Below are 13,541 nucleotides of genomic sequence, written 5' to 3' on the forward strand. Positions count from 1 at the left end.
AAATTTGCACCGTAGTTACAGCAGGCTGTGGTTTCGCATAGAGGCGCAGAGATCGGAGCCCAAACTACATTTACAAAGCGCGTCTTCAGGCGGACTCGGGTGAGAAAGGCCCGGCAGAGCGCGGGCCGCAGCGCGGTCACTGGCACGCACGGCCGAGGGCCGGGGGCAGCTCCAGGCCGGGGCCCAGGCCGGCCGCCGGCGGAAGGGCACAGCGCTGGCGCCCGGGCCCCAGCCCTGAGGAGAGGCAGCGGAGCCGGGCACACCTCGGGCCTCGGGCCGGGGAGGGGCCGGGGAGGAGGGGCGGGGCCGCGGCCAGGGCGGGGCGCGGCGCGGGCACAGCTCCGCCTCTGCTCGCCTTGGCTTTGGTTCCCGTAGATCCCGGGCCTGGACCGAGGCCCCCGCCCGAGGCTCGCTCCGCCGCCCAGCTCCGCCGCCCAGCTCCGCCGCCCCCACCCCGCAGGCCCGCGACCCCCGGAGGTGAGCGGCGCCTGGTCCGGGGGCCGCGGGCTCTCCTTGCGGGAGGGAGGAGAGGGCAGGACTAGAGAAGCCCGGGACTCCGGGGCTCCCTTCCGGGAAGGGAAGGCCAGCCTCCCTCGCCAGGGAGGGGAGCCTCTCCTCCTCCAGACCTGGTAGGACGGGGTGCCCCGGGGGGCTGGGGCGCAGTCCGGGGCGGCGGCGGCAGACTGGACCTTAGATGGGCTCCTGGTCCGTGGCTTCTCCGCCACTGCGAGGGGGGCTGGGCGGTGCGCCCCGGGCTGCAGACCCCGGCGTCCGGGGGCTCCTCACCTGGGGAAGAAGGGCCGCGGACCGCCGACTGCCCCGCGCCCCGCGCCTGCGGGGCCGGGCCGGGCCGGGCCGGGGAGCGCGGAGTCGGGGCCGGGCGGGCCGGGGCGGGCCGGGCCGGGCCGGGGAGCGCGGAGTCGGGGCCGGGCGGGGAGCGCGGAGTCGGGGCCGGGCCGGGCCGGGGCGGGCCGGAGCCGGGCCGGGCCGGGCCGGGGAGCGCGGAGTCGGGGCCGGGCGGGCCGGGGCGGGCCGGGCCGGGGAGCGCGGAGTCGGGGCCGGGCCGGGCCGTAGAAGAGCCGCCCCGGTGTGGCCCGGGCTGGCGTAGGCTCGTCCAGGTGGGTGGGAGAGGCGCCTTCGCCCCGTGGGGGGGGACTGCAGGACCGGGCTTGGGGCGCCCGCCGTGTGCCGCCTGCAGACTCTCAGCCGCGTTGTTGGCTTGCCCTGTAGTCCGACTGCACCCCAAGTTTCATGTGGGGCTTTTGGGTCCTGTCTTTGCTTATCAGGAAAAGGAGAAGACGTAGAGTTGGGTCAGTGTTTTTAGAAAACGAGATCGATGGTGTTGATTAAAGCTGGGTGTTAGACACGTCTTAAAGAAGTCCTGAGTTCAAATGCAGCCTCAGATGTCTAATAACTGTGAACCTGACAAATCACTTTAAAGCTCTTTGACCCAGACTTCTCATCCCTAAAATGGGAGTATCTCCCATGGTTGTGAAGACAAAGGGACATCATACTTGTAAGGGGTTTCGTAAATATACAAATCTTATTAATATTTATTTTAATTCTTTTAAGACCTATGATAGTAATATTAGATTAGACATCAATCCCTTTTTTTAAAATCTTAGACCTGAGGTTAGCAACCGCAGACCTAAGTTAAAATACTAGTTGTGACAGTAAGATAAGAAGCATAGGCAGGAGGAGGAGAACGAGAAATATTTGTCTGTAAATCAACAGAGAACAAAGGGAAAAAAAGATATATATTATGTGGAATTATACAGTTATATTGTTTTAGCAAATTTCAGTGGCACCAGAACCAGATTAACAGACTCTGATTTTTCTATGTGGGACTTTAGCGCTGGCCTTGGAGTCTTGAGTACTAGAGTTTTGTTTTTTGTTTTTTGTTTTTTTAGTTTTTGCAAGGCCTTGGGGTTAAGTGGCTTGCCCAAGGCCTCACGGCTATTTAAATTATTACATGTCTGAGGGCAGAGTTGGACTCAGGTCCTCCTGACTCCAGGGCCGGTGCTCTATTCACTGGGCCACCTAACCGCTGCCGGCCCCCGCCCCAAGTACTAGAGTTTTAATCTGGCCTCAGACACTTGGCACTTACTACCTGACCATATCCAGTGCCATCTTCAGTCATTCTGATTCATCTCTGTCCACTGGATCCAGAAGATGACTCTGGAGGAGAAAGTGAGGCTGGTGCCTTAGCACAGCATTCCCTCACTCAAATCCAGTCCATGTACTTGTCATGGCATCACCTTCCTGATGTTATGGTCTTTGAGAATAAAGGACAAACATTATCATCATCATGATTTCTTTGAATTTAGACCTAGTATTGTATTACTGGGTCAAACAGTCTGATTTTTAAGCATAAATGGATAGTTAGAGATAGTGAAGGAGGAGAAATGGAAATTGATAATCTTTGACTCTAAGCCTAGCTTTGGACTAACAGTGACAGAAACTTTTTCTAACTTTCTGGACTGATAAAGTGAGAAATTTTATATAAAATAATTGCCATCTTTCATAAAAATTGATGGAAATTATAAAAAAATTCAAACTGAATTTATCTTAAATTTCTTAGCAACCTACTACTATATTATTTGTGGTATATATACCTAAAAACTATCTGTTCTGATTTCTTTCTTGTTTCTTTCCAATTGCTTCTATTTTTAGTCAAAAACCATGAGGGGTCGTCCTCTCCAGACTGTTTTTTTTTTTAATTACTAAAAGAGGCTATTCGCTTTCTTTCATTCTTACCTGCCTTAATCAAAGAATGGGCATTTCCTTAGTCAAACTGAGAACAGAGAAAACCCTTACCTTAAAAAGACCTAGGTCTCCCCTGGACCATCACCTGATCCATATGGAAGAGAAAACGAGACTAGCAACTTTGTACAGCTCTCCTTCACTTAAATCAAATTTACTTGCAAGTCTTGGTATCACTTCTCTGATCTTATTGGTCCTCTTCAAGAAGGAAGGAGAAACAGCATGAACAACAGCCTTCTTTTCACAACTCTTACTTCTTGTCATTTAAAAAATGTTCCATTTAAACATACTAGGAAACATAATTGTTTTGTGTTAGATCTGTGTTTCATCAATGTAGAGAAGAACTCTTAATTGTGAAAGCTCCTTCCACTAATGCAGATATAAGTTTTCAACTGTCACATTACATTACCTCTCTGTGAGGTTAATTTTTTTTTTTGCAAGGCAATGGGATTAAGTAATTTTCCAAGGTCACACAGGTAATTTTTAAGTACTTGAGCTTAGATTCAGGCCTTCCTGACTCCAGAACTGGTGCTTTATCAACTGTACCACCTACTGCCTTGGGTTAATCTTAACATAAAAAAATAATAACAACAATCAACATCAGTTTTTATTGTTCACTAGTTTCAGAACTGTCTGACTCTTTCTGATCCCATCTAGGTTTTGATTTTTTTGGGGGTCACAGATACTGCCATTTCCTTCTCCTGCTCATTTTATAGATGTGGAAACTAAGGCAAACAGGGTTAAGTGACTTGCCCAGGGTCACACAGCTATAAGTGTCTTGAAGTAAGATTTCAACTCAAGAACATGTGTCTTCCTAAATGACAGGGCTGGCACTCTACATTATCACATGACTCCCCTATGCAACATCTATATAGTACTTCTGAGAATCCCCTTAGATTGGTAGTGCAATTATTATTCTAATTTTACAGATGATGAAACAGGATCTGGGAGGATAAATGGGTTATGGAGGCACAGATAAGTGACTGAGGCAAGATTTGAACTAAGATGCCCTGACTCCAATTCCAGAATTTTTTAAAATTTTTCTGCTAAATTTCTTAGTCTTAGTTGGAAAATTGAGTAAATGACATTTCATTAACTTTATATAAAGAACCGTCACTATTAAAGAAAAGTACTCATTTTCAGATGAGTGACTGAAACAAAGATCAATAAAGGACTGATGATATTCTCTTGTTAGATAAGATCATTAACCATATAATTGGTATCCCATTTAATCTGCTTTCCAACCATTTTGTTCTCATAGTTTTTTCTTAGTTATTTCTTTTTTTTTCCTTGACAACCTGTTTCCTCTGCCCTTTCAGTTTGTCTTTAGATCTTTGTTACTATAAAAGGTTATCTCCTTAATGTCCAAATTTTGGGTTTATTAGCATTCCATTAAACTTTAAAATTTAAATTGTATTAACATTTAATTGTTTAAAATTTATAGCTTTGGAAGATATTGGAAGTAAAATTTAGACTGCTGGATAAAATGAAATATTTCATAGAATTTATTCAGTTTCTGGTTATGAGTCAGTTCTACATACAGAGTTTGGAAATACTTTGTTGTGATTCACTGACACTTTGTAATAGGTTATTATGCTTCCCAAAAAGTTTGAAGAAAATTAACAAGCACTGGAATCTTTTTTCTTTGATGTTATCTTATTATAGCAGGATTTTTATTGTATTTTGAATATGGGGCATTTAAGAAAAAAATCAAACCTTAGATGGTCACATTTTGTTTAATTCTTTTACTGCCATTAAAGATGAATGCTGATATTAGCCTTTCTCATTGTACCGTATGTATTTTTGCAATGTCCTATTACCCAAAGTAGAAAGGGAAGTAATGTCTAGTTCCTGTACAGTAAATGAAAATCAAATTATAATAGGTAATTAATTGTCTTTGCATAATAGTCATCCTAACAACTTGTTTTAAATTTTTTCTTTTGTTTAAAATACCACTGTAATTTATTTATTTATTTATTTTTGCAAGGCAGTGGGGTGAAGTGACTTGTACAAGGTCACACAACTAGGTAATTATTAAGTGTCTGAAATCAGATTTGAACTCAGGTCCTCCTGACTCCAGGTCAGAGCTCTATCCACTGTGACACCTAGCCACCCCAATTTACTTATTCTTAAAGTAATTTATTTATTTTAAATTTTACAATTTTGCTCCTAATCTTGCTTTCCTCTCCCCCACCCCACAGGAGGCAGTCTGTTAGTCTTTACATTGTTTCCATGGTATACATTGATCTAAGTTGAATGTGATATAAAAGAAATCATATCCTTAAGGGGAAAAAATAAAATATAAGAGATAACAAAATTATATAATAAGATAATGATTTTTTTTTAAATTAAAGGTAATAGTCTTTGGTCTTTGTTCAAACTCCACAATTCTTTCTCTGGATACAAATAGCATTCTCTTTCGCATATACTCCAAAATTGTGCCTGATTGTTGCACTGATGGAATGAGCAAGTCCCTTAAGATTGATCATCACCCCTCTGTTGCTGTTAGGGTGTGCAATGTTCTTCTGGTTCTGCTCATCTCACTCAGCATCAGTTCATGCAAATCCTTCCAGGCTTCCCTGAATTCCCATCCCTCCTGGTTTCTAATAGAACAATAGTGTTCCATCACATACATATACCACAGTTTATTAAGCCATCCCCCAATTGATGGACATTCCCTTGATTTCCAATCCTTAGCCACCACAAACAGAACTGCTCTGAATATTTTTGTACAAGTGATGTTTTTACCCTTTTTCATGATCTCTTCAGGGGACAGACCCAGTAGTGGTATAGCTGGATCAAAGGGTATGCACATTTTTGTTGCCCTTTGGGTGTAATTCCAAATTGCTCTACAGAAAGACCCAATTTATAAGTAAATTTAAAAGGTCATAGAGCAAAAAAACCATAAGAAATAGCCAACCATAAATATCTACAAATGGTTGAATTTTGTTGTTTATTGAAGAATGTTTAGGAAGAAGTACAAATCAGAATAAAGCTATCATTTCAATAGTCATTCATATTACTAATAATTGCTTACTTTATCCTGTGAGGTTAGTGTTAGAAATATTTTTCCAATTTTATATGTAGCATTCCTTTTGAGAGCTATTACCTCAACTCATAGTTATTCAGAAGTCTTGATTGACTACTACCTTGGATTTAGTTATCTTATGCATACGTACTTCTATCACTATAGCCTATAAGTCCTACCAATGGATTTATTTTAAATGAAAATACAGTAGCTACAATTTAGCTCAGAGCAACAGCGATTACTAAGGTGACCTATAAAGAACTATAAAATGTTCCCCTTTTCAACCTAGGCTTGATTTTGAAACCTGGTTTCAGCATCAGCGGGAAAAGAAGGAACAGGTTTAGAGTTTCTGGTAATCAGGCACAGATGACATGAGCACCTGCTGCCCTGGTAATGCATACCCCTAATACTGTAGCTTCTTAACCAATGGAATTTCATCTACATCCCCCTTCTCTCTTCTGCTATATGTGTCGTTTAGCTAAGCTCCTTGTGTCTCTTTTCCTCCTATATCAGCACCCATTTGCTTGGACTAATTCTTGAAATCACAGTTGTCTCTCTTCTTAGCTGCTTTGGGTCACATTCCTCAAAACTGCTTGACTGATGTATCTCTGTGTGTGTGTATGTGTGTGTGTGTATATATATATATATTATTATATATTATTATATATAATTATATACTTACCTTATACATATACACTATACATAGACATTCATATAAACATGCACATTCACATTTATACACACATATTTAATATGCCTGGATTATATATGTCTTCTTGCTTCTGGATGCATTCAATGTACTATTCCAAATTAGAGAAATAGCAATGCTGCCAAATGGCATCACTGGGAACTGAGGTGAGAGCAGAGGCAGAAATCCTCTCCCTCTTGCGCTCTACCTACACCCTGAGAGTGAAGAGTTGCTCCATCTCAGGATCTAGGCTTTTTCCTTGATTGCAGTGTCTGGACTGCTTCCACAGCTGATTGAGTTCATAATTTTTAGATATCAGGAACTTAACCCATCTTCTTCAGGCTAATGTATCACATAGGACAAATTTTTACACTGATCTTAACATCTCTTTATCTACTCCTCATTTATCTGTGCTTATTTTGTTTGGCTTGTAGAGAGGGTACCAAAACTCCACTCTTTATATCTAGGGCAGGTGACTGAGAAAATTTCTTGATTCAAACAAAATCAAAGAGCCTTTAAGCCCTTTCATTAAGTCAGACTTCCTGTCATAAATGGTGCTAATGGGACAAGGTGAATAGAATACTGCCCTTGGAGTTAGGATTACCTGAGTTCAAATTCAACCCAGATACTTGATGCTCTGTGACCCTGAGCAAATCATTTAACCCTGATTGCCTTGCAATAAAATAAAATAAGTGATCCTGACAAAGTGACCCTAATATCTTGAATAACTAGAGTGTTTCCAAGCTGGGTTTTAATTTATTTTTATTTAATAATAATGTTTGTCCTTCATTCCTTTTTTTTAAGGTTTTTTTTTTTGCGCAAGGCAAATGGGTTTAAGTGGCTTGCCCAAGGCCATACAGCTAGGTAATTATTAAGTGTCTGAGACAGGATTTGAACCCAGGTACTCCTGACTCCAGGGCTGGTGCTTTATCCACTGCGCCACCTAGCCTCCCCGTCCTTCATTCTTTTTAGTTTTGGCAAGGCAATGGGGTTAAGTGGCTTGCCCATGGTCACCCAGCAAGGAAGTTATTAAGTGTCTGAGGTTGGATTTGAACTCAGGTCCTCTTGACTCCAGGGTTGGTGCTCTATCCACTGTGTCACCTAGCTGCCCCCTTCCAAGCTGTTTTGATGAAGTGTGTTATTTAACAAAGGGAATTACAGCTAAAATTGATGGTAATGCATTGACAGAAAACATCAAAATGTAAAGTTTTTATGTAGAAAGGTATCTTAAATGTGTAATCCTTCTGCTAAGCATTCTTTGTTCTCAGTATAATCATTGTAGGGTTAAGACCCACGATTTTATTGGTTTTAGGCACTCCTTATTCTCAGAAAAATCAATATAGGCATAAGACCTATGCTTTTATTTGTTTCAGAAATTCCCAATTGAGGAAATTCCCTCTACCTATGCACGTGGGCACCTTTCCTATAATTCAGTGTTAGAAAGCTCCCTAGAGTACTCATTCATCAATGCAAAGCCAGTGAATGAACCCAGAACTTTGTGTCTTTATGGTTATTTCTCTTATCTACTATTCCACTCTGCTTTTTATTTGTAAACTTTAAAGCATTGGTAATGTAAAGTAGTGGCTGGGTGAAACAGTGCTTGGGCTTCAAACTGTGCTTCAGCTTGGGCTGAAGTCAGGAAATTCAAAACCTTTTTTTAAAAATTTTTTTTAATGGCAACAGGGTTAAGTGACTTGTCCAATCATACAGCTAGGTAATTAAGTGTCTGAGGTGGAATTTGACCTCAGGTCCTCCCCTATCCACTGAGCTACCTAGTTGCCCTCAAAAACCCTTTCAATTCTAAAACTATGAATTCCATCTATGAAAATATTGTACTAATAAAGTTTAGGATCTTAGGAACTGCAGTTCAGTTGCAGACCAACTAAATTAAGGGGAGCTAATTTAACAAATTTATCAAGTTCCTAAAGTCCATCAACAAACTTTTATTAAATGTCTACTATATGGTGTGTGTAAGTGCTAGAGTCACAAATGGGGTGGGGTGGGGTGGGGAGGGAAGACAGTTGCTACCCTCAGGGAGTTTACAGTCTTAGGTCTGGGGCTCACAGAGGACACTAAAAAGGAAGCTGCAAAGAGAGAGAAAGAACACCACCATCCAAGGAGTGGAATCTGTAGCAGAACTGCAGATGAGATAGAAAATTCAAATCCTGACCTCTAATGTAAATATGTAAATAGGCCCTCTTTGTTCCAGGCTCTGAAGAGGTCCCTCTTCTTGGGCCTTTGATCTCCTCTTTAGCTTCTTCCTTCCTCAAGTTTTCAGTTTCTTCATATCTTCTCCCTCTATTATTGCTGCTCACAAATATATGCACAGGTCTTTTTTCCACCCTTAAAAAACATCTTTATTCAATCCTCCTATCCTTCAGATTTCTATCTCTTTTTTGTTTCAGAGTCCTAGGAAAAAAATAGTCTCATTGAATTTACTTTTCTCTTCTCCCACTTCTTAACACATTGTAGCCTGTTTTTAGCTTTATACCTGAAACTGAAATTGCTCTCTCCAGGTTACTATTTTGATTGTACCAGTTTTTTTTTTAAAGATTTATTTAGATTTTTGTCTTTACATCACAATCCTGTCTGAAGGAAAACAGTGAAATCCTCCCTTATAATGAAGAAAAACAGATACTAGCTGTGTGACCTTAGTCAAATTACTTTATTTCTATTTGCCTCTGCTTCCTCATCTGTAAAGTCCAGCTATATAACACCTACCTTACAGGGCAATGAGCACTAGGCATGGAATCAGGAAGACCTAAGTTCAAATATGGCCTCAGACACTTAGTAGCTGTATGACCCTGGGCAGGTCCTCATCTATAAAATGAACTGGAGAAGGAAATGGCAAACAACTCCAGTATTTTTGCCAAGAAAGCCTCAAATGGCATCATGCAGAGTCTGACATTGAAATGACAGAAAAACAATACAGGGTTGTTGGTGAGATAATATTTTTTAAAGCATTTAGCATAGTGTCTGACACATTAGTGTTGCTTGCTTATTATTATTATTAACTATGGGTTGTAGATTGTTGTCTGGAAATGTCAGTGGGGAGCAAGGCACATATAGGTTTTTTTGGTTGTGTGTGTATATACGTATATGTATGTGTATGTATGAGAGAGAGTGTGAGAGAGAGAAGGAGGAGAATGGGAACAAGAAGTGCAATGGGCAGAAAAAGGAAGAAGCTTGAGTGTTGAAGAGATTGGCAAGGGATATAGTATCTTTTAGAAAAATGACAGATCTCAGTAAGTGCCAGAAGATGGTAGGACAGTGAAAGGAAGACTAGATCTAGAATGAATTGTTATGAAAAGAGTGCTAATTCCATAGCATATTGTAGAACAGAAGGGGAGAAAAGTATAGGAACTCAGGAGGCCTGGGTCTGTGCTAAATAAGGATAGTTAATATTTCCTAGCTGAGGAAAGTTAATATTCAATCCAAGGCAAAATGGTAAGCAAGTATGATCTTCTAAATTACAGGGTTAATATTTAGGTAGCTACCTTAAAAATATAAACAGATTAAATATTACCAAGTATTAGAAAAATAGATAGATCTGGAATTTACCATATTAAAATATTTACAAATATATTTTTCTTTCTAAATTGCTTAATAACTACTATTTTTTTTAAAAACCCTTGAATATAATTCAATCATAGATTTTAAGATTTGTGCTTGATGGAAAGTTCAGAGGTTGATATTCATAGTATTTGCTTTCAGCTCCCAGTATAACCGACTGGAAGAACAATTCCTTTTAGAACCCGTTCTTCCTTGCATGCCAGGACAGGTTCAGAGGAATTGTATTTTACTCTTAATCCTTTCTCACCCTCTACTCCAAAATTACAATGAAACCAGATTCTCTGTTATACAAATCACAATCTATACATGCAGTTAGTGAGACTTTTTAAAAACAGAAACAAGTCACTTGAGTTTTTATCACTTTTTTTTTAGGTTTTTGCAAGGCAAACGGGGTTAAGTGGCTTGCCCAAGGACACAGCTAGGTAATTATAAGTGTCTGAGGCCACATTTGAACTCGGGTACTCCTGACTCCAGGGCTCATGCTCTATTCACTGCACCACCTAGCCCCACCCTACCCAACCCCCGTTTCTATCACTTTTTGAAATTCAAGCATCATGAAATTGTTACTGAATATTCCACATTTACCCTTTTAATCCATGGTACTCATTTTAACAATTTGATTTCTGTGTTACCAATCATTAAAATACCTTGGAAACCTGGAAGCCCTTAAGGAGAACAGAGTGGAAAGCTCTCTGATTTCAGCTAGCTTGGAACAAGGACATTGTCAAATAACTCCGTGTCATAATATGAGTGGTGTGGTGGCTCTAGATTCAGAAGGACCAGAGTTCAAATGTGACCTTAGACACTTATAGCTGTATGACCCTGAGCAAGTCACTTAATCTTTGCTTCAGTTTCTCATCTGTAAAATCAGCTGGAGAAGGAAAGGGTAAACCATTCCAGCCCATTGCAGGGGCTTAAATAGTTCAATGAAACTATGAGCTGTGCTGTGTAGGATTATACCACATGAGTTCTGGCAAAAGGTGATGAAGGAAATGGCAAACCATTCCAGTATCTTTGTCAAGATAACCCCATGGACAGTGATAAAATATATGACACCAGAAGATGAGCCTCTCAGGTTGGAGAAGATTGGGGGACTACTACAAGTAGCTCCTGTAAGAATAGAGGTGCAAGGCCAAAGTCAAAAAAAAGCTCAGCTGTGTCTGAGTCTGGTGATGAAAGGAACGTTTGCTGCTGTAAAGATCAGTATTGCATAATAACCTGGAATGTAAAATCTATGATACAAGATAAACTGGATGTGGTCAAACAGGAGGTGAAAAGGTTAAATGTCAACACCTTGGGTTTCAGTGGTAGGATGTCAGTTAAATGTATGGCAATAAATTAAATTCAGATGATCACTACATATGCTACTGAGGGCAAGAATTCCTTAGAAATATCCCTCATAGTCAGTAACAGGGTAAGAGAAGCAAATACTGAATGATATCTGCAGACAGAATATTAGTTCAAATCCATATCATAATTTAAGTTCTTGCTCTGATCACTGATGCTAGAAGTCAGAGTTGATTAGTTCTATTAAGAGTTGCATCTAGGGGGTGGCTAGGTGCCACAGTGGATAGAGCACCGGTCCTGGAATCAGGAGTATCTGATTCAAATCCGGCCTCAGACACTTAATTACCTAGTTGTATGGCCTTGGACAAGCCACTTAACCCCACTGCCTTGCAAAAACCTAAAAAAAAAAATTGCATCTAGAAATAATTACCCCCCCCCCAAAAAAGATATCACATTCATCCTAAGGGATCTGAATTAAACATTAGTAAATTCAAAAGTAATTAAAATAACAGGCAAATTTGACTTTGAAATACAAAATGAAGTAGGACAGCAACTACTTTGTTAAGATAACTTGTTGGTCATGTCAGCACTTTTTTTTTTAAACAACCCAAAGGATAATTCTACAGATGGATATCACCAGATGGGTGTAATAGAAATTAGACTGATTATATGCTTTTCAGTCAAAGGTAGAGAAGCTTTCTGTAGTTTACAGTCAGTTAAAAGAAGATTCAAAACTGACCAGGGCTCAGATCATGAGCTTCTTCCTGCAAAATTCAGATTTAAATTGGAAGTAGGAAAAACCTTTAGACTGGATGGGTATGACCTAAATAACATCTTTCATGCATATGAAATGAAAGTGATGGATAGGTTTAAGGGAACTCTATCTGGTAGATAAGATACCTGAAGAACTATGGATAGAGGCTTGCACTATTATACAGTTAGTGACAAAAAACATTTCAGAGAAAAAGAAGAGAAAGAAAGCAAAAGGCTATCCGATGAGGCTTTACAAATAGCTAAGGAAAATGTCTCATCCAAGTATATGCATTCCAAGCAGCACCAGTTACAAATGAACATGGAAAAACTGATTGGATATTGGTTGTATACTGCATATTGCTTATATATATGTATATAATATATAACTGACAAGGTTATATATTACCACTTTACTTAACTTACATGGAAAGTATAATATGAAAAATGCTAGGCCAGAACAATCAAAAGTTGGATTAAGATTAATGAGAGAAATATTAGCAATACCAGATATGTTTTAGATATCACTCTGACAGCAGAAAGTGAAACCTTTTGATGAGGGTGAACCAAAAAGAAAGGAAAAACTGACTTGAATCCCATCATCAAAAAAACAAAGATCTTGGCAATTAGTCCCATTACTTCCTTGCAAAAGGAAGAAGAAATGGAAATAGTTTCAGATTTTATATTTTTGTGCTCAAAGATCACTGCAGATGGTAGCCATGAAATTAAAAGATGCTTGCTCCTTGGAAGGAAAGCAGACAGCTTATGAAAAAGCAGAGCTTCCTTACTGACAAAGATAGTTGTAGTCAAAGGCATAGTTTTTCCAGTCCCGTGTATATCTATGTAAATTGGATTATAGGGAAAGCTGATTGCCTCAGAATCAATGCTTTCAAATTGTGGTGCTGGAAAAGATTTTTGAGAGTCTCTTGGACTCTTGGACAACAAATGCTTAAAGAAATTAATTCAGACTTATTTACTTGGTCAAATTTTGAAGCTGAAGCTTGCTTTGGTCACATAATGAGAAGACAGGACTCATTGGAAAAGACCCTTTTGTTCGGTAAGATTGGGGGCAAAAGGAAAAAGGGATGGCAGAGGATGAGATAGATATAATGTCATGGAAATAAGTGAACATGAACTTGGACAGACTTTGAGAGACAGAGGAGGATAGAAGGACCTGGTGGGTCCTAGTCCATAAGGTCACAAAGAGTTGAAAACAACTGACTCAATGACTGAACAACAGCCAATATTTTAATAGCTGTACAGTTTCATCCTTCTAGGAAGTTTTGAATTCTCTATTATTAGTTCTCTAATCCTTTCAATGGTAAATGACAAATGGTATCATTAGCAAGCTTGCCTGAGGATACTTAAGCTAGGCTGCAGTAGGACTTGATTTAGAACAATGGAGTTATTATATTCTTTTTCTATTCCACTGTAATGCCTTCCTTTTAGTTC

At 40.3% G+C, this 13,541-nt stretch overlaps 1 protein-coding gene across 2 annotated transcripts in view; it reads left to right on the forward strand.

Annotated features, from left to right (window-relative positions):
- The first annotated feature begins 420 nt into the window (after positions 1–420).
- The window catches only part of CPNE3 (copine 3), a 64,038-nt gene continuing 50,917 nt past the window's right edge, over positions 421–13,541 (forward strand). Inside the window, exon 1 of one of the 2 annotated variants that reach the window (XM_074199597.1) lies at positions 421–477. The gene's annotated coding sequence lies outside the window, so the exon portion shown is untranslated. Of the gene's footprint in view, positions 478–501; positions 630–13,541 lie in introns of those variants that run through there. The other variant, XM_074199596.1, reaches the window with a different exon arrangement.

Source organism: Macrotis lagotis, chromosome X (genome assembly GCF_037893015.1).
Source record: "Macrotis lagotis isolate mMagLag1 chromosome X, bilby.v1.9.chrom.fasta, whole genome shotgun sequence".
NCBI lineage: Eukaryota > Metazoa > Chordata > Mammalia > Peramelemorphia > Peramelidae > Macrotis > Macrotis lagotis.